This window comes from Lepisosteus platostomus, chromosome 13 (assembly GCF_059453375.1).
Source record: "Lepisosteus platostomus isolate fLepPlt1 chromosome 13, fLepPlt1.hap1, whole genome shotgun sequence".
In the NCBI taxonomy this organism is placed as follows: Eukaryota; Metazoa; Chordata; class Actinopteri; order Semionotiformes; family Lepisosteidae; genus Lepisosteus; species Lepisosteus platostomus.
In genome coordinates, this window is record NC_142623.1 from 1,800,315 (window position 1) to 1,824,247 (window position 23,933).

The 23,933-nt window shown below is 40.3% G+C and overlaps 1 protein-coding gene and 1 long non-coding RNA gene across 2 annotated transcripts in view; one reads left to right on the forward strand and one right to left on the reverse strand.

The window, feature by feature from the left end:
• The first annotated feature begins 1,226 nt into the window (after positions 1-1,226).
• On the forward strand, positions 1,227-13,800 carry LOC148649586 (uncharacterized). Its single transcript, XR_015926227.1, has 3 exons — positions 1,227-1,419; positions 2,528-2,610; positions 13,218-13,800. It is a non-coding gene; the product is annotated as an uncharacterized LOC148649586 (long non-coding RNA).
• A 1,258-nt stretch (positions 13,801-15,058) lies between these two features.
• Positions 15,059-23,933, reverse strand: part of csmd2 (CUB and Sushi multiple domains 2) — a 269,206-nt gene continuing 260,331 nt past the window's right edge. Inside the window, exon 71 of the mRNA XM_088602480.1 lies at positions 15,059-22,523. The gene's annotated coding sequence lies outside the window, so the exon portion shown is untranslated. The remainder of the gene's footprint in view (positions 22,524-23,933) is intronic.

Sequence of the window (23,933 nt, forward strand, 5' to 3'; positions counted from 1 at the left end):
CTCTGAAGAAGATTCGTTAATGTTGTTGTCCATGGATGAATTTCATAGCAGGAGAGTCAAGGGGGCGAGGTGAGGTCATGAACCAAAAGTAAAATAAGTAAGAGAACTTATAAAAGTAAAACATGCTTTTGTGTCAAGGGCATAATCTGGAATTTCTGAAAAGCAATGACATTGCAAATTGTGGTGAAATATTTTTTGAATCTCCTTTGTAAATTACAGCACACTACTACTCTAAAACAGAAGGTATATTATTATATACAGTACAGTATATACTTTATTTAAAGGCTGCTAAGGGTAGCTATTTAATGCAGCCTGTTTGTCTGTCCTTTTACAACCATAGCCAGTATTTGCGGTTTTGTCCAGCAATGCATTCATGATTTCAGTAAAATGCTGAAAGTAATAATTATAAAAGCAGATACTGTATTAACAATTCTGTGAAATATTGGATATGGTAATAAATGATGGCCTGGTTTATTAGAATAGAACTGATTCAACACACACAAATGAATAAAAACATGACTTCAATCATGAATGCGAGGAAAATAATTTAGATTTGCATCTATAAGCAGAAATGTCTTCAGTACAGGGATGACTTTTTGCTCTTGCTGTTCTAAATCATATCTCAAAGGTATATATATTATGCAAATCCCTCTTCTTTGTCCTTTTGCTGACCTCTTCCACCCCATTTCCACCTTTGCAGTTCCTCCCGGTTTAAACTCCTTGTTCTGTATGGAGGTCCCAGCCTACAGTGCTTGTTTGACAGCCAGGGTAAATGAGTCATTTCACATGCCAAAATTTTAATACACATTCGCAACATCACCTAAGCCTTGGTTCTTGATGTTCTCTGTGAAATGTACTTTGTTTGGCACTGGAGGGAAAGATAGATTGTGTTTGTGTTAATGGCTAAAAAGACCGTAATACTGTCTCACCAATGTCACACCCTGCACTCTCCCTCACAAATGCCGTTACATTCCCAAACCCACTGTTTCACAATCTCATTCCTACTGAACCCATCACATTCCCACAGGCACCAGATTCCACAGATTCTCACTCTCGGACCAATTATCCAACCACGCCCCTCTCTCTTCAGTATTTAAGGTTCCCTCAGTCTCCAACCACTGCTCACTATTGAGAGTCCTTTAGAGTTCTGTGGTGCGTGTCTTTTTTTGTCTCGTTGGATTTCCCGGTTCTTTCGACCTAACTTTTCCCTCTTCGATCTCGTCTCTCGGATTTCGCCTTTCGGATTGTCTTCTCGGTTTGTCTCGGATCTATCTGTTTACCTGATCTATAGCTTCTCCTGTTGACCTTGCTTCTGGATTACGATTTTGAATTTAATCCTGCAGAATTCATGGCTACACACAGGATCCTCGGAAACAACCTGCCAGTTCCTGACAGCTGGAGAAAAGCTGAAGAGAAATGGTGAGATTCTGCCCCGCTCACAACCTGTTAAATAATTGTACTGATTTATTTCACCATGGTAGAATTGTTCACTTCATTTATTTTTCCTTACTACAATAAACATCCATTCTATTGACATTTTTGTGGCAAAAAGTGGGATTTGAACAAAAACTATAAACTGTAAGACAGACTAACAAAGTGTTAATAAAGCCAACTGAATTATCAGTTAGAATTTCAGTCTAACATCTCCAGAAATCTGAGCAGAAAGCATCCTTTTTTCAGTCCTGGCCTGACCTGTCACAGGCCCTCTGAGTCGCACTGTGCTCATTAGCAAAATCACCTGTGCTTAGGGTAAAGAAAGACATATTTTCCTTTCTGGCCTTTTGACAGAATTGTCTGTGAGAAGGAAGTAGTTTTTTTCCCATGCCTTTTGAATATGCATGTCTCTGCGCCAAGATCTAAGAGCCATTATTCAGTGAGCAGCCGCTGGGATCAGGAGGTCTTGAGCTTTCTGAGACTTTCCTCGTTGTGACGCATCGGTAGCGTCACATAATTAGCAGACATTTTCAATTTCAGAGGGAAGCGACAGGCAAGCCTTCAGACCTCTCAAGCTTGCCTGACACCCATAGCGACTCTTGAGACTGGCTGTCCTCTCCTCCACCAGAGAAGACTGGGGACACTTAGAGTCTGTACAGAAAGGCAGATGTAAACAGGGCCAAAACCCAAATTCATTATAAAATGATTTCTTTCAGCTCTCTTTGGTAGATAGAATAAAGGTGCACCTCAAAGTTAATAGGAGGGAACTAATGCAATTGCACCTAGAGAATATGAGCACAAAGTCAATAAAATGAGGACCCAAGCCTTTGCAGATTGCAGAATACGTGCAGCCATACATTTGCCTGATCACAATTTCACTACCTATGGTACTCTGGACTATTAAATGGTAAATATTGCATTATTACAAAGAAAGGGGCTTGTATATAAATTTGTGCTGTTTTTTTTTGTATCCCCTTCCCTAGCATTCCTCAAGTTCACAGAGCGCCCACAGTCATAGACACCAGACAGGTTGCACAAATGAGAGGAGGCCATTCCTCACAACATCATCATCAATTGTTTTATTTTTCTACAGTCTCACAGCGCCCTGAGTGTGGAATCTGCTGCGAAATCATTGGAAATGGACAACTGAGAGCTGCACAGACAATTAAGCCCACAGTGAGTGTCGTTGGGAGGTCAGAAGAGATTGGCGCACCTGGGTATTGTCAGAGTGTGCAGTTTAGGACCCTATGCAGACGGTATAATCCGGAAGTGACTGGAATAAGACTTCAAGGGAAACACAGCAGGAGCAGGACGGGATGGCAGCTGGTCAGGACGTCGTTCGGACGCCTAAGCCCTCAAGCCGTGGATGTGGGGCGACTTGATGGTAAGCGGGCTTCCGGGGGTCCGTCTTCCAATGCAGAGTGAGAAATAGTGGGAGCGCCCACCTTAAATAAAAACGGACAAAACAATCGGGACAGGTTTATGAACATGGTGAGAACTCACATGCTGGTGTTCAAACCCAAGACCTCTGGGATGAGAGGCTGCACTGCTCAACGTCACACAATCATGCCAGTAGGTTGATGGGTGCAGAGACTCTTAGGACACTTAGGACACTGGAACACTGGGGCTATGAGGTATGCTTGGCTACACATCATGTTAAGGCATAACAACATGAAAGGTTACAAGTGAAAGGTCATTCAGCCTAACTACCTTGTTTGGTTGATAGTAGCTAATTGATTTTTTTGTGCAGTGATGACCAAACTGTAAACAATATTCAAAATAAGGATGGTAATGGTACCAAGACATTGTACAGCTTCAACACAAAACGCCTTGCTTTAAATTCTACTTTAAACTACTGTATATATCCTAACATTCTGCTTGCCTTTGTATTGCTTTCCCACAGCGTTTGGAAGATGAACATGATATGTCAGCATAAACACTGAAATGTTTTTTCACTGAAGCAGTTCATTTTATATTTATAGTTTGTGTTTTTTTATCTGTATGTAATGTAATGCATTTATCTTCACATAATGTCATCTGCCAAGCATTTTCCCAGTCTTGAAATGTGTCTGTCTTTTTGCAGTTTGTTAATCCTTCTGTCTGGGTATCAGCCATGAACATGACTTGCTTACTAAGTACTGTATACCAGAATTTAGTTTGACATTTTCATTTGTTTATGACTGTGTCACAATAAGCATGCCATCATATTCATAGGGCACACTGTGGGCTTACTGAACAGGCTGGTGAAATGTTTTATAGATCTCCAAGAGATTCTTTCTGGTTTTACAAGATTCTTATTCAAATAGAAAATAAGTGAATACAACATTTTGACTAAAATAGTGAAGCCATTCAGCTAAAATAATGAAGCTACTAAGTCATTATTTTCGTGGAAGAAAAAAGAATTCCCAATTTTGTGAATACCATTGATTGTTGATACCAATGAGTCTATACTGTATATCTTTAATATCAGTGTACATATAAATTCTGTACATGTTGGTTTGTTCTGCTTTTCAGTATCTCCCATGCATGCACACACACTGCCTTGAAGTACAGTCTTGCAAGACTCACATGTAAGTTACACTTTTGAGCCCCTGCTATTTTTTTTAAAGTCTAGATGAAGAATAAAATCCTATCGACTCCTAGCTCTATGTCCAACCGCATTCGCCTCTCACAGAAATAATAATAAAGGCACAGCCCAGGCTGCTAGCAAAGTGTCTCAGTGAGCTTGGAGAGCCATTTAAAGAGTACTGTCATAAGCAGAATCCCCATAAGAGCGATCACTTAAGTGTTTGCCTTGCTGGGGCAGAGGCTATTGTTAACTGTGCTGCAGTTATAATGACAGATAATAGAACATTTATTTTCCCGTTTGGAAGGTATATTATCGCAGTGAAGACTAAACTGTTTCTGACCTAGGGTACAGGGAAAGTATATCCAGACCTTCCTCTGTGCACTTACACTCTCTGGGGAGAAAGTGTGCACCAAATAAAATTTGATGATATTAGATAGAACACAGAATGGAAAACAAGTGCACTGGGTTGAATCAGGTTCCATCTTTCATGACACTTTCTCACCAGGCTTTCTGAAGAAACTGAAGTGCTGCTCAATCTTTTCCCAGCCCCAGTACTGGACGTGCCTGTGTTAAATGATGGCAAAATTAGCAGTATCAATTTCATCAGACCTTTTTTTTTTCTAAAATCAGCAATAGTAACATTTGCCCTAATAAAAGTATCGGTAGCAGGCTAATAAAAAGCTGTAGTGACAAAAGTAGCTCGATCCACTATTTTAGCAGTGATGTGATTTTTATTTGTCAAACATAGGCAATATACTGTAAATGTCAGCAGAGTGAAGTCAGTTCACAAGTTCAGCTATGGGTCAAAACACTGCCAGCAGCAGTTCAACCAGCACATCTTCACATCCCGACATTAATGAGGTGCTTTGCCAGTGAATTACCCTTGCTTCCTCCCCAGCCAGCTTTGCCCAGGGGCAATTGGACTGACACCCTCGGATCAGCCAGCCTAGTGACATGCCCAACATGCACGACTTGAATTATTGACCAAGGCTGTACAGCCCTAGACCACCAAGATCTTTCTGTCTGGTCGGTGACAGAAAAGTCAGAGCTCTTTCAAGCCTTTATTACTAAATGTGGAAACACAAAAGAATGCAGAAGAGTGGGAAAAAGAAATGTACGAAGGAAGAGAAGAGTATAGCGAGAGAAGATTGGTTAAATGACTTGCACTGACATGAAAAGTTAACGTATGTTAGTTACAAAGCTTCTGTTTCATCCAACACCCCCAAATCACTGCGATAACCTGCATTCCATGTCCAGGAGCAGGAAACAGAAATTGCATGTTATTCATGTGTTCTACATCACCTCCCTGAATTCCTGTGCAGTACCAGTTTTACTAGGGCTCATCCATATCTTGACCTCAGAGATCACATTGCTTGTGAGTCACTTCTATAACATTTGACCGCGTACAGTATTTAGTCAATTAAATGTCTGAGACTGATCCACATGTCTGAGACTGAATTTGGACGTGCCTGCTATAACAGACTGTGTTTTCATTTGGTTATTTAGGACAGAGGTAGCACGGGACTGGGGCTTGATTCCAGTCTTGAGCATCTCTGTTCTCCCTTGTTTGCTCCCAGATTGGGGTAGGTTAGACAGGCACCTTTCAATAGTCCCTCCCCTAGTTCGGTTCCAGTCTGGACTCACCTCTCTATGGCTCTGCTATGTCCAGAGCGACTCTGGAGCCTCTCTGCTCCAGAGAGTTAGGTAAGGGTTTGGTCTACAGATCTTGGGTCTGATGAGACGTATGCTGTGTGTGTTCCAGTATGTAAAGTACTGTACCTTTCACTCCTGTAATTTGTTCCATGTAGCTGCTCCTCCCCACCACCTCTGTACTCCACTGATTCTTTGCACTCTTCTAGCTGGCAGTCAAACTATTTCCTGGCCAGCACCTCAGCGGTCTGCTTGAGAGCCTCCGCTTGCCCTTGGCTCCGTGATCAAACAAACTTCCTCTCAAAATAAGTAAAAGGAGGGAGAAAAACACATAATGAATCCTGTTTGCTCAAAACAAACAAACAAGCATGAAATACAGCTAGAATATGAAAGCTTTGCACAACCAGTTACCAATCCATTTACCTGCAAATTGGCATCCTATTATTATATAACTGTGAAAATAGTTGCCTTAGCTGTGATCGACAGTTTCATTTGTGTGCGTGATGCGCCATTGTGAGCAATACCTGTCAGCTGCCTATTATAGGACCTTCTGTTTCATTTGTACCAAATGTTTTCCCTCACCTTTTGCTGTCATTTGTTCCTCTCTATTGTTCAACTTAGGCTGACTAGCAAAGCTGTTCTGAAAGGCAAGCACAGAAATGTTCCTGTTTGTGGCGTGTCTGAAGTGTGTGTGGATAAACGTGTTCTGACAGCTGATGAGATGTTAAATGCTTCTGTTTAAAATTATTTGTAAGCAAGCAACGTTTAAAACAGCAGACAAAATTGTTGATGTGTGCTAGTTTTATCAGCAGGTTGTATGTCCCTCTGAAATGAAATCCACATAGTGGCATGGGGAATTACTTTTTTTCAGTATTTCAGGATATTTATTTCTTCTTTCTTAATGTAATTTGCGTTGTTTCATTTCATATTAGATAATGTAGTAGGTATATGTTAATGACTATTATTGTCATTACTGATTTTCATCTTGATGGATGCAAGAGGTTTTTCGACCAGACTGCAATGCGAAAGGCCTTATAATAGTATATGCAGACATTTATTTGTAATGCACAGTACCTTGGTAGTTGGCACTGCTACCTCAGCAAGGGGGCAAGTTGGGATGCAACCTTTGGACAGGATGCCAGTCCATTGTGGGGCAACACAGAGATGCATGGACTCACACCAGAGCCAGTTAACCTACCTGAATATCTTTGGACTCTGGGAGGAAACCACAGCCCCCAGTAAAAACCCACACAAACACAGGGGACACATACTGTACAAACTCTTAGATACTGTAGCATCGCAGGTCTGGAAGTGAACGTTACGAGACATCCATACTAAACTCCACACCACCATGCCAGGTTTTCTCCAGGAACTCCTGTTACCTCCCAGAAACAGGTACAGTACTGTGGACTGGGTACTTTCCATTGTACCTTCCTGAGTTTGTTTTCTGTTACTGCCGTGATTCTGATGCCTTGTTGCGCTGCAGCAGGATTTGAGTAAGGTTATTACTTGGTTGGTTCTTAAGAGATTTTCTTAATAGGTTTTGTAATACTGTGCAGCTGATCTATTACATACTTCTGCTTCATCATATTGTTCCTGCATATTGTCAATTTTAATGACAGTCCTTAATTTGTTGGTATAATGAGACGACTGAAAATTATGCTTCACTGTATCCAATAAACAGATAACTTACTTACTAACAGAAAAAAAACCCCAGAAAGACTATGTCCTCCTAGGAATGTAGCACACATTAGAACAGAAAAAAACTCACAAAAGATATTTTGAATTGTAACTCCAGCAAAAGAACTTCCTAAGGTACATTTTTTAGCTTTACCAGATTTTTTTTGCACCAGATCTGTAGCACTCAGAAGTCGATAAACTGCTTTAGACAACTAAAACTTAAACCACTACCAATAAAAGCTGCAGTTCAAGAAAACTCTTAAGTAAGGGATTGTGCAGGGTTGCAGAAGCTTGCTTGACCTTGGCAGGAATACCTAAGAGCATTGCTGCTCTAATAAGGCAGCAAGTCATTTAAATGCCTTCTCCCTCCATCGAGGCGCATTACTGATGTAAGAAATATCAGGAGAGAGCAGAGCTCCGTGTCGCTTGAAGCATCTCGGCCGCTGCTCTGTGGCTTGCTCTGGAGGTAGTCTCCGGAGGAGGGATGTCTTTATCAGCAGCTGCAGGCTTTTCTCTCAGCCAAATCACCTTAGTGCCTCTAGGCCTTCATTAGGAATATGCAGCGCAACTTTGGGATGGAAACGATAGAAAATTAATTAAATAAAAGTAAAATCTTCTCAGGAGCTGGATTGGAAACAGTAAACAGCCTTGAGGGCTCCCACTATCTCAGCCAGGGCAGGGGAGACAGGGGTTTTTGCACACAGCTTAATTTCCACTGTTTTCTTTGTTAGAGCAAAAATATGTTTTGTATCCGTTACTTTTGCTGGCATGAAAAAGACTGAAAATATGAACACATAATCAGCTCATTCTACCACTGCAGGGTATTTAAGAGAGCTGTCTGATCAAACTAGTTTGTTTTCATCCTTCAAGTCATGCTCAGCCAGAACTGTGTTGAATTCTGCTCTGTTTAGTAAAAATTATTTGTCTAAGCAATTATTGGCTCTTTCTGTCCCTCCCTCTCTCTCAATTTGTTCATGTATTCATATATTCACTTTTGAAATCTTCACAGTAAAAAAATCAACCTTTTACTAACCTGCTTTCCAGAATTGCTGAGGAGGTTTTGCTTGGTTGCTTCAGCACTGCTGGTATGTAATTAGTCTGGCAATATTGGAAGGGTGTTGATAGAGTTTTGCTTTTCCCTCACATTGAAAAAGAAACCTTAAGCCTTGACCCCCTTCACACCTATGACCCAGACTGCCTGGGTGGTGTGTATCCAAATAACACTAAACGGCATTTATAAATTGTTTGCTCTGTTAAACAGGGCACCTCTTGACAACATTCTCTGGTCATTTTTGGCATTCACTTTCATTCAAGCCAAGCGTGTACTCTAGGTAACTAATGACTGCCCAAAGGCAGTCAATTAGTCAGTCAGCTTGGTTTTAACCTATCTGATACTCACACCACATTCCCCTTATCTCCCCCTATTTTCTTCCTGGGTTTGCAAGGAGTTCAGGACAACAAAGATGAACAGTAATTACAAGTCTTCTCAATGGCCACAATTCAAGTGACCCTGCTAAAGCCTAAGAGAGCTGAGCAGAGACAGTTGTTTGCTGAGAAGAATGGAGTTTCAATGCTGCTGGAAAGTGGTGGGAAGTCATAGGTTTCTGGCTTCTCACCCCAGCCTTTGGTGAGGAAATGGGAAGCTATTCTTCATTCCTGCACTGAATTAGAGGTTAATTATCCTGAGTTTAAGAGAGCACCTCGCAAAGCACTGAGGGCCAAGGTGACAAAGTAACATCTTTTCAAAGGGTGTGAATTGTGTACTACTCCTGACAGAAGTAAGAAAAAAACAAAGAACAAGCTATTTAATATCTGTTTTTATAGATTCCTAATTACATTTTTTACCCAGTTGAATACCTCATTTGAAATGACCAAGAGTGCATCTTCATTTACAATAGAGACCTACCGATATCAAAGGTGCAATTGATCAAAGTTCTTATAAGCAACAATGTTCTTCCACTGCCTGGAGGAGTGCGGGTGATGATGATTATAGCTGCTATGATTAAGCTCCTGTCTGGTCTAAAGTTTGTCTGGTAACTCTACCAAAGAAGTCTTGCACTTCTTTTTCACTGGGAAAGTAACCCTTAACTCTGTGGCAGTTTTGGATCAGGTAGGCATTTGGGTGTCAAGGATATTTCCTTTCTGCCTGACACAACCTTCCATTCTTTCTATGTAAACACAAAAGAATGGTCATGGCTATATTTAGTGTATACAGTAAAAGGGTACACAGCAATGTATACAGTATGTTACATGTGAAACAGACAGACATTCCCCCACTTGACTATTTAGAGGTCTTACTTAAAAAAAACTATTTGAAAGTATGGCAATCTGCACGTAAACATCTTGCATTGCTGCAGACTGCTACTTAAAATCATAGATCTCCTGGAGTTTCATAACCAGTGTCGCCCCCACACCCTCTCAATGTTCATATGTCAAATGATAACAAATCATACAGAGTTATAAGAACTCCATTCTTTTGTTTAATTTGTAAAGATACCCTTGCACCAGTCCTGGCTGACCTAAATGGTTCGTGTCCCCGAACGGAGAATTAATGAGACACCTGCCTGTTTCTAAAACGACTCTGATGAAGCAAAGGGAAAAGATCATCTCATTCATCTTCCCTGACACGAATCAGCACATTATCACCAAAATGAGAAGTTTTAGGGTAGTTATCTAAAATCAAATAAAGCAATCTGCTGTTGCGTGATGTTCACATGCTCCTGTCTCGGGGAGCTGGGCTCCAACTGCACTGCCTAGCAATCACCGCCACCACTCCAGGACCAGCCTGCGTCACTTTCATTATATAGAAATGATAATTGCTTTGGAGGGCAGAAACTAGGTCAGCTTCAAGATGTCCAATCACATTACCAGAAGAACAGCATTCAGCAAGAGTCCATGTAGCTGTTCGATAGCTTGTGAGGGGGAATGAGGTGAAGCGCGGCGAACCTGAGAAGAACAGAAAGGAATCAGAGCGCTTCACTAGATCATTTAAAAATGCTTTTTCTTGCACCAAGGTAAACCATTGTCATACTATTCCCATTGGAAGGGATATGATCCACTTTGAAGCAGCTGATTGGAATGCCATTCCAAACGCCAAGGTCGGCAGTAGAGATGTTATTGTTATTGCATGTCTGAGCAGATGTCTGATGGCTAAAACGAACATGATTTCATTTTCTTACTCTAATTATATGCCCCCAGATATTACAGTCGGCCAGTTAAGGCCTTGCATATCTAGCAGGACAAATCAGGTGATATAATTGTTTTGTAGAAATGATTGCTGTACAATTTGTAAAGAGCAGCAACATGCATTACTGTGCTTTAAACTTCCACACACACACTCACACCAGATCAGCACCTGCTTTTGTTCTGTAACTCAATTCTTTTCATCCCAGACTAAGTTTTCTGGGGGGGGGGTGTTCTTGAATTAATCCTAATTATTATAGATGAATGATAAGAAAGAGCTGCTTGAGTCATTGAGGTGCTGTGAATCTTGAGGGTTAAATACAGAGTCCTCTTAAACACACCGGTTTTATATATTCTATTGTCCAATTATTTTGCAAATCTAGCCCCAGCAGTAGCAATGTGACTCATGGTGTCAGAGCCTTTCTGAGTGCTGGAGACTTGTGCCAATGTCCAATTAAATGTAAGAGATCAGTCACACTTTTCTGTGGAAGATCAGACAGATAAATACAGGTATTGATTGCAGAAGCAACCTTGTCATTTCTTTCTGTCAGAGCTAACCCCTTGTTTACCAGTTCCTAGAATCACAGCTGTGATTTTGCTAGCTGTTTTATTCTAGCTACTGTGATGTATGTACTGTATATGTGGGTGACAAAAGCAAACAAAAAGAGAGTATTATCTAGTATACCCCAGCTCTCAAAGATCAGCTCTTTTCTTTCTCAGTCTCTCCATTGATTTACAGCTTTCTGTCTTCTACACTTTTTCAGAAATTTGTCTTCCAGATTTCTATCTCTTTGGATTCACTTTAACAACTCCCCCTACCCATTCTTACATTGTGTTTCTGTTGTCCTCATCCTTCCTACGCGTACCTTAAGAGATTCCACAGCCAAAACATTCTATATTTCTTCTTTATACATTGCAGCATGTAATTAACCTCTCCTTGTTCCTTTGTACCGTGGCTCATGTGCTGTTGCAGCCCCCCTTTGGAACAGATAGATACTTTATTGATCCCGTGAGGGAATTTAGATGTTCTGAGGTTCCTAATGCATGCTTTAAAAAAAAGTAGGTGAAAAAGTTTATTTTTTCAGTAACACTTTCGGTGAATCTTTCAGATTCGTAAAGTATATATTCTTAAAGCATATCCCGCTAAAGGTTATTATACAGTATATATAAAATGTGTTTCAGATAAAAAGGATTTGTAATCTGTGATGGATTAGCAAAATGTAATCCAGACCTGTGTACGGTATATAGTCCATATTATTATTAAAGTGGTTTGAATATGGAAAATAAATACTTGTATATATACACAGTACATACAAGTGGAATAAATAAGTAATTATTAGAATCACAATCAAGTACCGATCTGACAGTTGCTTTGGGGACTTAGACATTTTACTTTAACTCAAAATTAAAGAGATTAATTTAAATGCAGTTGGTTTGTGTGGGCGGGGGGTCAGGATTGTTGGGTGGGAAGTCTTACCTGTCTTTTCTGTTTCCTCCTTGCAAGTACTGTATCATCATCAAATCCAGTATCCCAGCTCGATGCATGTGGGGGCCTTGCTCATTTTCTACATGGCCAGATATTACCCCCAGCAGCCCATGTCATGAACACGAGTGTGCTTAGTCTGAAATCGTTTATTTTTACCTAAAGGTTCGTGGGTTGAAGGTTTGATGGCATTTAAGATACAAAGAACACTGGAACTACTACTGCTCTACAAATATGCTACTAATGTACTGTAGGATTTACTGTATAAGACATAAGACTTTTGGACTGTGGGTTTGATTTCAATCCTTCTACCATTTCTCTTTCTCTGTGACCAGAATGTATGTAAAGTAGTCATAAGACGTAGAGAGAGTAGCTTCTCTACTGCCTTTTTTTTTATACTCTCCTCTCTTTATTTTCTTTCCCTTGGCTGTCCCTGACTCGATCATTCAGGCAACATTAATCATATAGACACAACAGGACAATAGTAAGAGAAAACACAAATATCAATATGTTTAAAGAATACTGTAAGACGTTTTCATTGCAATTGTAAATATTTCTACTGTTGAAATTAACTAATATTCCTGCTACTGTTGACAGTATAGAAATAAATATTTATTTCTCAGTACAGTATATCTATGATTTTATTTAACCCATACACCACTTACTGTATCAAAATAATTTGCTTTGCACAGTGGTTAGTATTGCTGCCTCGCAGGACCGGTGTTAATTGTCTTCTGGGAAAACAAGCCCAGTTGTGTGTGTGTGTTTGTGTGTGTTGGGCTGGCGTCCTGCCCAGGCTGTATCTGCCTACTGCCCATTACTTACCAGGATAGGCTCTGGCAACCCTGCGACCCTGTACTCGGTAAAACAATTAGGAAAGTGATGGACGGATGGATGACTGTATATACTGTGTTTACTGTATATATTATAAAGACAGAAGAATGTATCAATTTAAAATTGATTTAATTTGTGATTCAGTATTCTGTTGCAGCTAGAGAGCGCCCTCACAGACTTTCTCCGTCGCAATCTTCACTCCTCCGCGCCGCATGGGCGTCTTATTGTAATCGGGACCAAGTGACCAATGAAAGTTGTACACGCTGAAGGAAGAGCGATCGTTCTGTGCGTTAACACTACACACAACTGATTAACTTGCGCGTCACCTGTAAGATTTGTGTCATTGAGCTCAGTTTGGCTTGATTGTCTGAACTCCTGGTGCAGGGCAAAACGCAGTGGGGACATCTTAATGGAGTGGCTGCCAGAGGGGAGCCCAGTGGAGGAATGGAGTGCCTGGGTGAAGGATGGTCCTGTCAGGGGGAGGAATGCTCCATCATGCAGTCCTTCTCCAAGGGCGAGAGCAGGTAGGAGGTGTGTGTGTGCACGCACAAGCTTGTGTGTGCTGGGGAATCCAGGCCTGAAAAACAGAAAATGATGCACCTGTCTCTGTGGCTCAGCAATGGCCACCGTCACACCAGAACAGTAGCAGCCGCATCAAAAGCATGCAAAGAGACACTCCCTGGACTAGCAATTCCTGAATGAGCTGAGGTACTGTAGTGGTCTTCCAGCATTCAAGATTTTCTCTGGATCAGGTTTTATTGATTCTGTAGTTTTTTTTTATAAGGAATGAAATGCATAGGTAGTGAGAAAAAAAATTAATCCAAGACTTCCATCGGAAAATAAAGAAATGTCATGTATCAACTGATTATGTAGTTAGTTACCTGTGAGTGATATTCAGAGTGAATTAAATATGTGCTTAGAATATAAGAAAGGTTACAAAAATGAAACGAGGAGGCCAACCGTGATAACTTGGCAGCTAGCATGAGTCCTGTATTCTGTAAAAGAATCAGTGTTCTACTGTATGTGCTACACACAAAAAAGTGCAGAATCCTTTCCATAAGCCCATATTTTTCAGGACATTTGGACATTGATAAAAAATATCAGTTTTTAGCCTGACTGCACAATAGCATAGTGCCTTGCTCAAGTATAAAATTCATAAGTACAATTACAGGCCGGCAAGATAACAAAACAGCGCTGTTTTTTTTCATGAGGAGGATTGTGTATCCCAGATGTGGGCAATTTCAGTAAAGCACTTGTACCTTGTGCTCATAAATGAAATTGTATTCTTATTAATTGTATTGTTATATGTAATGCAGACTGTATGGAGCACAGAGATAAAACATGCTCTAATAAGACTGCAGCTGGGATGCTGAAGTGAAAAGGTTAAGAGATGAACAGTACAGTCTTGCCTCCTCTAATTGCATATTCCCATCATAAGTTACATAAGCTTCATTTTTATCACTGTTTTTATTATTACCCTGTTTCAAAATAAAAAGTGATTTGCATGTAATCTCTCTGGAATTCATTGAATTTTCTTCTACTCGTTGCAAAATAATGAAGCTGTAAAAAAAAAGCAATAATTTTCCACACGAACAAATTTCATAGGCATCTCCATCAGCGCTCTGAAGTCTAACAATAGCACTTCGTTGCAGTCCCAGTGAGACCTCTTGCACAATCCCCTTCCTGGTTTCATCTTTCGCCCTCCAAACGCTAAAAGGGGAAATAAAACAAAATGTATGCTTTGATGTTATGAAAAGAGCCATGCAAAGGACTGTAATGTAATAAGTGCACTATACATTCAGGCCAGTTAGCTCGCTTGGCATGCTGTAGTTTGATTTTAGCACCACTACAGTACTCTGTGATGGGTTAGGGTATCCACTGCACAGACTGTGCTCTTGAGGGAGGAACTCTAGATCCAATTTGACCATCCTGGGGGCGTCATGTGCTGTTCAGTCTAACACTATAGGAAACAGGAGGAGCTCAATCAACTGCTGTACCTCTGGATTTTTACTGTAATCCGCAATGAATATACGAGATTGCAAACATAACCCTAGTCTTATAAATCTCTAAATGTGTAGGTTTTGCTTTAAATACTGTAAGTCCAGGAACAGCATATACTGTACAGTAGGTGTAGAGTCCTGGTCTTATATTACCCACGACATCATTTCCCTTATCTACCCAATTGAGAGGTATTAACCAAAACAAAATGGATGGCACAATACAAGTAAATTATAACTTTTTTATTCCAAAAACTTTAAAATAGGTTTCAAGTTCAAGAAAGTAGAATAAGCTTAGACACAATGCAAAGCATCATATACAGACAGATAAAATACATTTTATATATTGCAGACAAGCTGTGTCAGGTATATATTACATATGTACAGTACGTATGTAAACTTGTATGTACAGTCTTTATTACATTTACAAAAATTTTTTAATTTCCTCTGCTAGCATTTTTTACTACAATAATGAAAAAAAACATTTACAGATCTGTCAATTTCTTTTTTTATATTACAAATTTATTTGCATAAAAATATATCTCTGTACAAAAAAAGAACTTTTTTTGTTTGTTCTCCTCCCTTTTCTTCTGCACGTCACATGAAAAGGGTCTCCCTCTTTTATGCAGTCCTCTTTCATGATGAACAATAAAGTACATGTCCGTCTTTGAACATTTCTTTTTTAATGAACCATTTTGGTCAACAGCAAACACCTTTTCTGGAAATGATAAGGGGGTGATCTGGGATTGAGCCATTGTTGTCTTTACCTTCGTCGTACTTGATGGCAGCTACAGGTTACACAGTGAGCTACAAGTGTGGTAGTTCTCTTCCATTGGCATATCCAGCTCCAGCTACTCATTATGGGCCTGTTTTTTTCTGCAGGAAGACTATAAGGAAATTGGCCATCTAATTAATATAGAATGGAGTGAATGAGTTTGTCTGCAGGGGAAATGAAGACCAGTTTGTTGTAAGTCAGTGAAGAAACAACTAAGAAATTAAGTTTAGACAGACATTGCAATTTTAAATAACCATGACAGCTCCTCATACAGACAGATGTTTAGCATGACTTTTAATATATGAAATGTATCAAATATATTTTCCCTCTGACATATATATTTATACGAAGGTGCATTTATGTGTTGGGAAAAACAAAAATGGAACGCATTTCTTTTCTGTATGAGCTGAAACCCATTATACTGTACAAAGGTGGTCTTGAGAAACATCAGTTCAGATCATTAAAAATCTCCCTGAATGTTAAAACAGAATCAACGTCATTGGATTTTAGCACCTAAAGCTGATTGATTTTTTTTTAAGTGAAGCTGTATTGTAGATCTATAACACACAGGTACAAGTGTGTTTTGTGGAAATAAGTGTTTCCAGGAGCTCAACGAAATCCAGAGGTGTTGGAGTTCTACACTACAAGGTAATCCACCTACTGTGTCAGAGTAATGGCAGAAAAGTGCTGGAACAGGGCTCAAGTGATGCTCTTTTCAGCATGGAGTACACCTTTACTTGTTCCTTTGCATCAGAAGAGTTACCGCGATCTTGGAAGGGATAATTGCTCAAGGGGAGCAACTGATGAACCTCTGGAAACCAAGAGTACAGTGGGCTGGGGGCAAAAGTTTGTTTTCTATAGAACTAAAGCTGGGAATTTACCAGGAATCAGAAACTTGTGACGCACTGGCACAGACTTGTGTGCTGCAGATGGCTTTCCACGTTTGTCTGCTGCTGCTTGTGAATCAGCAGCAGGAACCAGGCACAGCAGAGCGTTTGTCAATGACTTAGTTACTTTTTCTGTATGGTCTTTCAGAGGACAACAGTGTTTAAGGCATGAATGTTGGGCTTAGTCATCAGAACAAACACTGCCAAGTGTCTCAGTAAATTAAATGCATTGTTTGTTTCCTTCATTCCATTGTTCCTTTTTGTTTTAGATAAATTTTATACTAGTTTTCCACAGGCACTTCATTTTGCAGATGCATTTGGATACAGTAGATATACATACAGTGCAGTGGTTAAAGAGGCCAACTAATAATTTGTACTACCATCAGGAGGATGGCTAATAACAAAACCTAAACATCCCTATAGACAGAGGGTGCATTCCTGCTTTACAAAGACATCAACAATAAAATTAGTGACTCTAGAGAGTCATACTTGTTAATAAATAATACTCAAATTTCTGATTGAATTCAGTGTGGCACACTTAAGCAAACAATAAGCTGCCAATATCAGTGTTTTGTCCAAACATAATTGTACTGTTGCTCGTAAGAGCAATAAAAATACAATTGCATGACTTTAAGTTGAAGCTGGAATTTTCCTCTTCTTGCCACCGAAAGAAGAACCACTGCCTGGACAGCTTGTCATGTAGTGTACTATGTTCTTACAATAACTCCTGATATGTTATTTATGATTAGAAGTAGAAAAAATATGCAAAAGCAAATACTGTATATCTATCAATACGCAACTAGAAATGGTTTTTTTGCTGTTTCCTGCCTCTCTCTGCATTTGAACAAGAGTAATAACACTTTTGAAATTGTCTTTCTGAAAGTTTATTTCTCCTGTGCTAATTAGATTCAGAGCTCTCCCTTACAACTGGAGTGAAACAGACACAGGGTCTGTTTACTCTTTCGACAGCTCTTCATCTTTAAAAGCTTGAGTGAACTGAAGTGTCGCATCGAAACGTACAGAAGAAATAATAATTGACTGTGTTTCTTTTTTGTTTTATAGTCAAAAAGAAACAACAACAGTAAATAGGGACAAATTCTTTCTTTTCTTGAAATTCTATTGCAGGAGCTGGATCAGCAGTTTCTTGTAAGGGTAATGTGCATCTGAAAACACACTCAAAGGAGACGGAATCCCTTCTCTTTTGCAGGCTCTAATAATTTTGCCCCTGGCAGAGTGGAACACAAGGGAGTCAGCTGTATGTCTGATTGACAGAGGAGGCAGGTAAAGCATCTGTTTGGGGTCAATCTAGGATTCCCAGCACTGCAGGTTTCTTCTCCTGCTTTTTAGTACAGCAGACGTGCAAAATACCTCTCCTGAATCACTGAGATTAAAGCATCACATCAGTGTTATTTAATACACATTGAGCTGAATTAAAAAAAAAACATTTAAATTTTAATCAGTTGCAACCACCCATTTAAAAATAAAGCAAACAACAGATGCTGCAGAAAAATGGATTAATCTGAATGACTATTTCCTAAAACTGGTGATCCTGGACTTCTCCTGTAGCAGCAGAACTCAAAGCTCTACGGCTATTGGCCTGTCACAGATTAGTGCCGAATGTTATCTCAGGGGTAAAATGAGACCGGGTAGGAAAAATGTATTCACCACCAAGGTCTAGAACAGCAATACTGAAAGGAAAAGTGAAGAAATTGAATGTGTTGATAAAGACCTTAGATGTTTTGAATAAAATTAAAGTGGAAAACAGAAAAGAGAAAGAGCCAGCTGGTTTAAGATAATGTCTCTACCACCTACCTTGCCTGAAAAATCTCCAGGGAAATATAAATAGTCTGTGCTTTTCCCTTTTCTTTTGTTCTCACTATTCCAACACATTCGGAGTATTATTAAATTCAGACAGGGGAGATAAGCAATGGATTTAAAACTAATAAAACCGCAGAAGCAATTACCGAAACACTGTGACAATGTAAAACAGATCGGAAGCACAATACGGAGATTTGCTTCGAAACTCCCTCATTTTGTAAGAAGTAATGTAGAAGCTATTCATAGCTGGCTGTAGAACAAACGTCTGGAACAGTGGCATGAGATATGCTGAGGCTCCAGTAAAAGACATGGTACTCACACTATACATTCACTGTACAAAAAGCAGGTGGAGATGTCGGAACGGATGATAAACATCCCCAGGATTAGTACTGTCACGTAAAAATGTTTCATCCTACAGTAGTTACCATCACAGTGGATATCTACTTTTTCACAATCCAGGGCGGTTTCAGCTTTAATGGCATAGCTGATGGGCACTTTGTGCTGTCCCTTAGATTATCTGAGCATGTGCTGTAGGACAAGTGGATACGCAGAAACGAAAGAGGACATGTTCTAAATACCATCATGCTCACACAACCCCCCAGGGAAGGGTTTCTCTTTTGCACTACCTGTATGTGCTGCAATGAAACGTTACTGGTATGAAGCAGTATATCTATGTGCCATGCTCCCTATTTTGATAGTCAGTTATACTGTACTGTATATATAATCATTTACAGGGTAGCACAGTAGGTCTATCTCTGGACTGGTGTGCCATGGGTTCAAGACCCTGCTGCTGTACTTTCAGAGAGGTAATTTACCCCCAGTTGCTCTAGTCCACCCAGCTGTTTAATGGAAACCAGCATTGCTGGGTCCAGGGGGACAGTCCTGTGTTCTCTTAACACTTCACACATCACACACATTTCCTACTGACCAAGCCATGTACAAATCTGTAGTCATTTATCTTTTATCATTGTAATTTTGTAACTTTGTATGAAGGATATAATTTGTGTAAAAGTGACACCTGATATAAACGTGCTCTAATTATTGTCACTGGGCAAATCTGCTCACAGTGATGACAAATGGTAATTTTGGCAGCCTGGAATTTCCTTGTTTTTTCATTAAAAATTATTCTATAAAATGGAAATAGATTGCTTTTTTCTTTTTTCCCCTAAAACAATCCACATTATCTCCCGACGACCCACATCCTACATTCTTTGAAGGTCAGTGGTTATTTCCAACTCGGCATAGGAAACTTTGATCTCTGAATCTTCTCTGGCTCATAGCTCAGAATTCCTGGTCTTACAGTAGGTGAAAGTCTAATGCAAATTATTTTCATGCCGTTAACAGGGCCAGAAACAGTGCAGACATCAAAAGTACTCCATGTTGTAAACTTGGCAAACTAACACTAAGGTGCTCACACCTGATGAAGGCTTCACAGCCGAAATGTGTTTTCTCTCTTCTCTTTTCAGCATGGAATAAACCCATTACTTGTTCCTTAGCATCCTTTGCTGATGCAGCTCCCCACCTGAACTACTTCAAACTAACACTAATGTGTTATAACGTATCACATGAGCTCCAACTTTGATCTTTTCACAGCACTACCACCTCGATAAGAGGTAGAGTAAGGAGGCACAGATACTGAGGCTTTGCTTTAAACACAGTTTGATTCTCGGCATCACACTGTATTCTTGGCAGTCACTTCACTTTAGGCATTGTTTTGTTTTCTGTTCAGCCAAAGCAATCGATTGTGACATCTCCTCAGCTGCAGAGTTCACCAGTGTACTCTTTTATCCCCCTGACATGAAGGCGCGCAATGGAACCGGGGACAAAACAAGAATGAGAGCAAAAGTTTACATTATTTTGACAGCCAGAGATGCCAACAGAGACGCAATTATGTGTAATCTGCTTAATTATTTCCTATTGAATTCAACACAAGTAATTGCCGCTTCACGATCTCTCCTGCTGCCACCAGTCTGAAAAGCCTACCCTCGATCTTTTTTTCTAATTCTTCTGCGTTACTTAAAAGGCAAGCTGGAGAAGATCGTTTAGCGGTTGTAATTACGAGCCAGCCTCCTGCTGCTCTGCGAAACCCACTCCAGACGAGTGACTCTCCAGCTGATAAAAGATGACAATTTCTGGGTGGAAACCTGGTAAAAGTCGTCAGGCTGCCGGAGCAGTTTTGACAAAGTCAGAACGACCTTGCCTGGCTGGTGCGGCCGGGGGAAGGCATGATAAATTGAGCGGTAGCACTTGCAGCAGAAGAGCGTGTGGGACAGGAGAAGCAGATGCCGGGTTTTTTTTTCACTCTCCCCTTCTGTCGCAGAGTCAGCTGCATTACGGTGCATGTCACCGCCTCATGTCAGTGACCCTTGCAGGAAAGGAGGAGAAAAAAGAAAGGGCATCTTTTTAATGCAACAGGACTGACAGCTCATTGCACGGACGACGAGACGGAGAGTGTGAAACAGCATCGGGTTTCATACAGCAAATCTGTACTCATTTGTCTACCTGTGACTGAATAGGACTTTAGATACTGTAGTCAAAGGACCAGCACAGGCTTAATACTCTAGGTCCCTGGAGAACAGACATACCGTTCTGTACTCATTGAATTAAGATGAGATGGCAAGACGGAAAGGCAGTGATCCGCCTCCTGTTCATTCAGGGTATTTGCACTATAATCCTCACAGAGAAAATGCTCCATGCACAAGAGTCTTGAAGGCTGAATGTAGTGGTAATGGTTCCATAAGCTTGCACCCGTTAAAGGGGCCAGAAGTCTCCTTTCCATAGTTTTAAACTCCAATTTTTTAAATAAGCTAACAACAGCCTTGAAGGAATATTTTTAGGATGCACCCACCAGCTTTGAGCGTCCTCCACCCCACAACAGCAGAAATTCATGTCTTTGTCGCCTACAGATTCCATTAGCTTTGAGAAGAATCGAGCCAGCTCTTTAAAATTTTATCAGTGAAAAAACTGACTCTTCTTATAACCTGCATCTGAACCCATTACTGAGTTGTGAGATCATTAACAACTGTCTGATTCTCTTGTCCAGACAAGTCGTGTACACTCTGCTCTTCCATGGTGCCAACTGCAGACACTACCACATTGCACTGTGTACCACCCTCACCTTCAGAAAGACATTCTCCTGCCTCTCCCCTGTCAATATTTAATGCAGAGACTTAGAAAAAAAGGAGGTGGATGCTAATATTCGACTAAGAGGTGGAAATGTCAGCATCTTGCTTTACAATATTCCACTTTTCTTCATAGATCCGGAAGTGAGTTACTCTGTCGTTAGTCTTTTGGTTCTGGAAAACTATTCCTTCTGTACACACACGCACAAATACACAGATGTCTGTCTTGCTGAACGTTTACATAAGTCTTGTATGGCTTTGCCCTGTGAGCTGCCATAAGTACACAAGCCTCTCTTTGCTGTGCATTCTCAGTATATTGAAATAAAATCCTCCATTAAGAACCAAAATAGTTATCCATAGAAAGTATCCACAGTGCTACTTATCTCCAGTCCCTTGCCTCGTGTTTTCCAACATTGTGTCTCGAGGAAGGGATGAGATACTGCAGGCAAGAACTCAGAGAATCTGAAAACAGGGGAGAGCAAACGTTTACCGACCCACAGAGGCCAAAGATCAGAAAGCTCTACCTCTCAAGAGGAATACCAAGGAACATGTTTCAAGATGCCATGAGCTGAAATGGACTCTCTTCTGTCATATGAAGGCTGGGTTGACACAGGAGCCTGCCCCTGCCCTCTCCCTTAATAATGCTCATCTCCAGGCGCTTTCATGCTGTCAGGTTTGGTTGATCCACTAGTATACAGTAGGTCCACCAGTATGTCTTACAAGCAGGGAAGCTTTGCTAAAGTACTGAAGAAGACCCCTGGCTTGGTTTTCTAGAAACTGAGTTTTGCAAAAGCAACTTTTCAAGTGCCAAAGGACCCAACTAAAAAATAAATAGAAAAAACAGAGTGGCTCCTTGCAACACATTGGAGTTCAGCTGTGATGTCTGACAAGATAACTATGTCACTTGCTGCTGTTTCCATTCTCCCTGGGTTCCATTTTCCATTCTCATCATCCTCATCCGGACAGGGATAAAGAAGCAGATGTCTCCACTGGTGGGGTTCTCACACCCTCAAGATTGGGTGCAGAGAGCTCTGGGACACTTACTGGATGAAGACGTGTGACATGACAGGACATCCATTCCTTCTGGATTTCTGTGGGGAGTGAAATGAGAAAATTTCAAATTAGGACCAATTCATGCTAAAGGTAGTTAGCCCCAGTGCTGATTCATGAGGACAGCAGTCTGGTCTGGCAGTGATTATTTGTCTGTTTTAAAGTGGCTTTAAAGATCCAGTTTTAGATGAGAGAAACTGCATTTTCTCACGTCCCTTGCAGCCTAGCCAGTATGGACCCTAACTAGTAAGTTATTTGAAGAATACTGTACCAGGCTTTATTTATTAGATCAATTTGATCAATGGTGAGATAAGGATTCTGAGAAAAATGAACAATTGCCATGAATAAAGAACATTAAAAAATAGAAAGGATTAGCAATGAGTTTATTTCCTGGGAATGCACGGTTCAATTATCACACATGGCTGTATCAAGCAAAGTTCTCTGTGCCCTTCAGACATATGCTTCGAGTTCGGGAGGGAAAGGCAAGGGAGGTGATGGGGAAGGAGGGAAGTAAGATAAAAAGGAAAGCCGAGAGAAAAACATTAGTAAGGAAATAAAATAAGGGAAAAAATCCAATTACAAGTTACTTTCAGCAGAGTTCGTTTTCTAAAGCTTATGTCCAGATCCCCTTCAGTAAATCTTTGGGAAACGTTATTAAATCTGTAGTAGAAACTCGACGGCTTGCAACAATCCCCTCCACCCTGAGTCAGCACTTCCTCTATTGCTCTATCCCCTGGCAAACGAAAGGGGATAAACTCACTTTCAGTTTTATAGCTCCCTAATCTGTACTCTGCCGCTTCTCTTCCTCCTGCAGTGAGGGGGGGGGGGGGCTGCCTGGCTAGCTTTCGACTGGCAGCCGTGAGCATGCAGGACATTAAAAAAAAAACTTTAATGTTCTCTTCTAAATCTCTCTTCTCTGATTATCTCAAAACAGAAATAAAAAAATAAATAAAATAAAAAAACAGTAAAAAAAAAAAAAACAGTACAGTATTTACCATACTACAGAAAAACATGTGCTCCAGGACTGTTTGAAAGTTCAAAAGAAACCATTAATTAAGCAGATTAGCTCTCTTTACAGCCACTTCCCATCAGCAATTTCAATCAAAGGAGAAATTCACAATACAGTTTTAGTTTTGTGATTGACAGTATTAGGTGCCTTCAGATACCTGAAATGTCTGAAAATGAATTTCCCACCTTTAAAACCTCAGTACCAAGTTTTGCAGCTCTCAGTTGGCCAAAATGAATAAGAATAAAGAAGTCATTTAGAAGACACATCCCTCTATAACATCGTGCAACAACAAGGGGATGAACAAATGCATCAATATTTGCTGCTGAATGGAGAACCACATTGTTGTGCCTAATTCATAGGACAGAGCAGAAGGAGGTTTAATCATTTATTCAGCATTTAGTAATTTACTAGTGACAGAGCCAGGGTTTGAACCCTGAGCCTC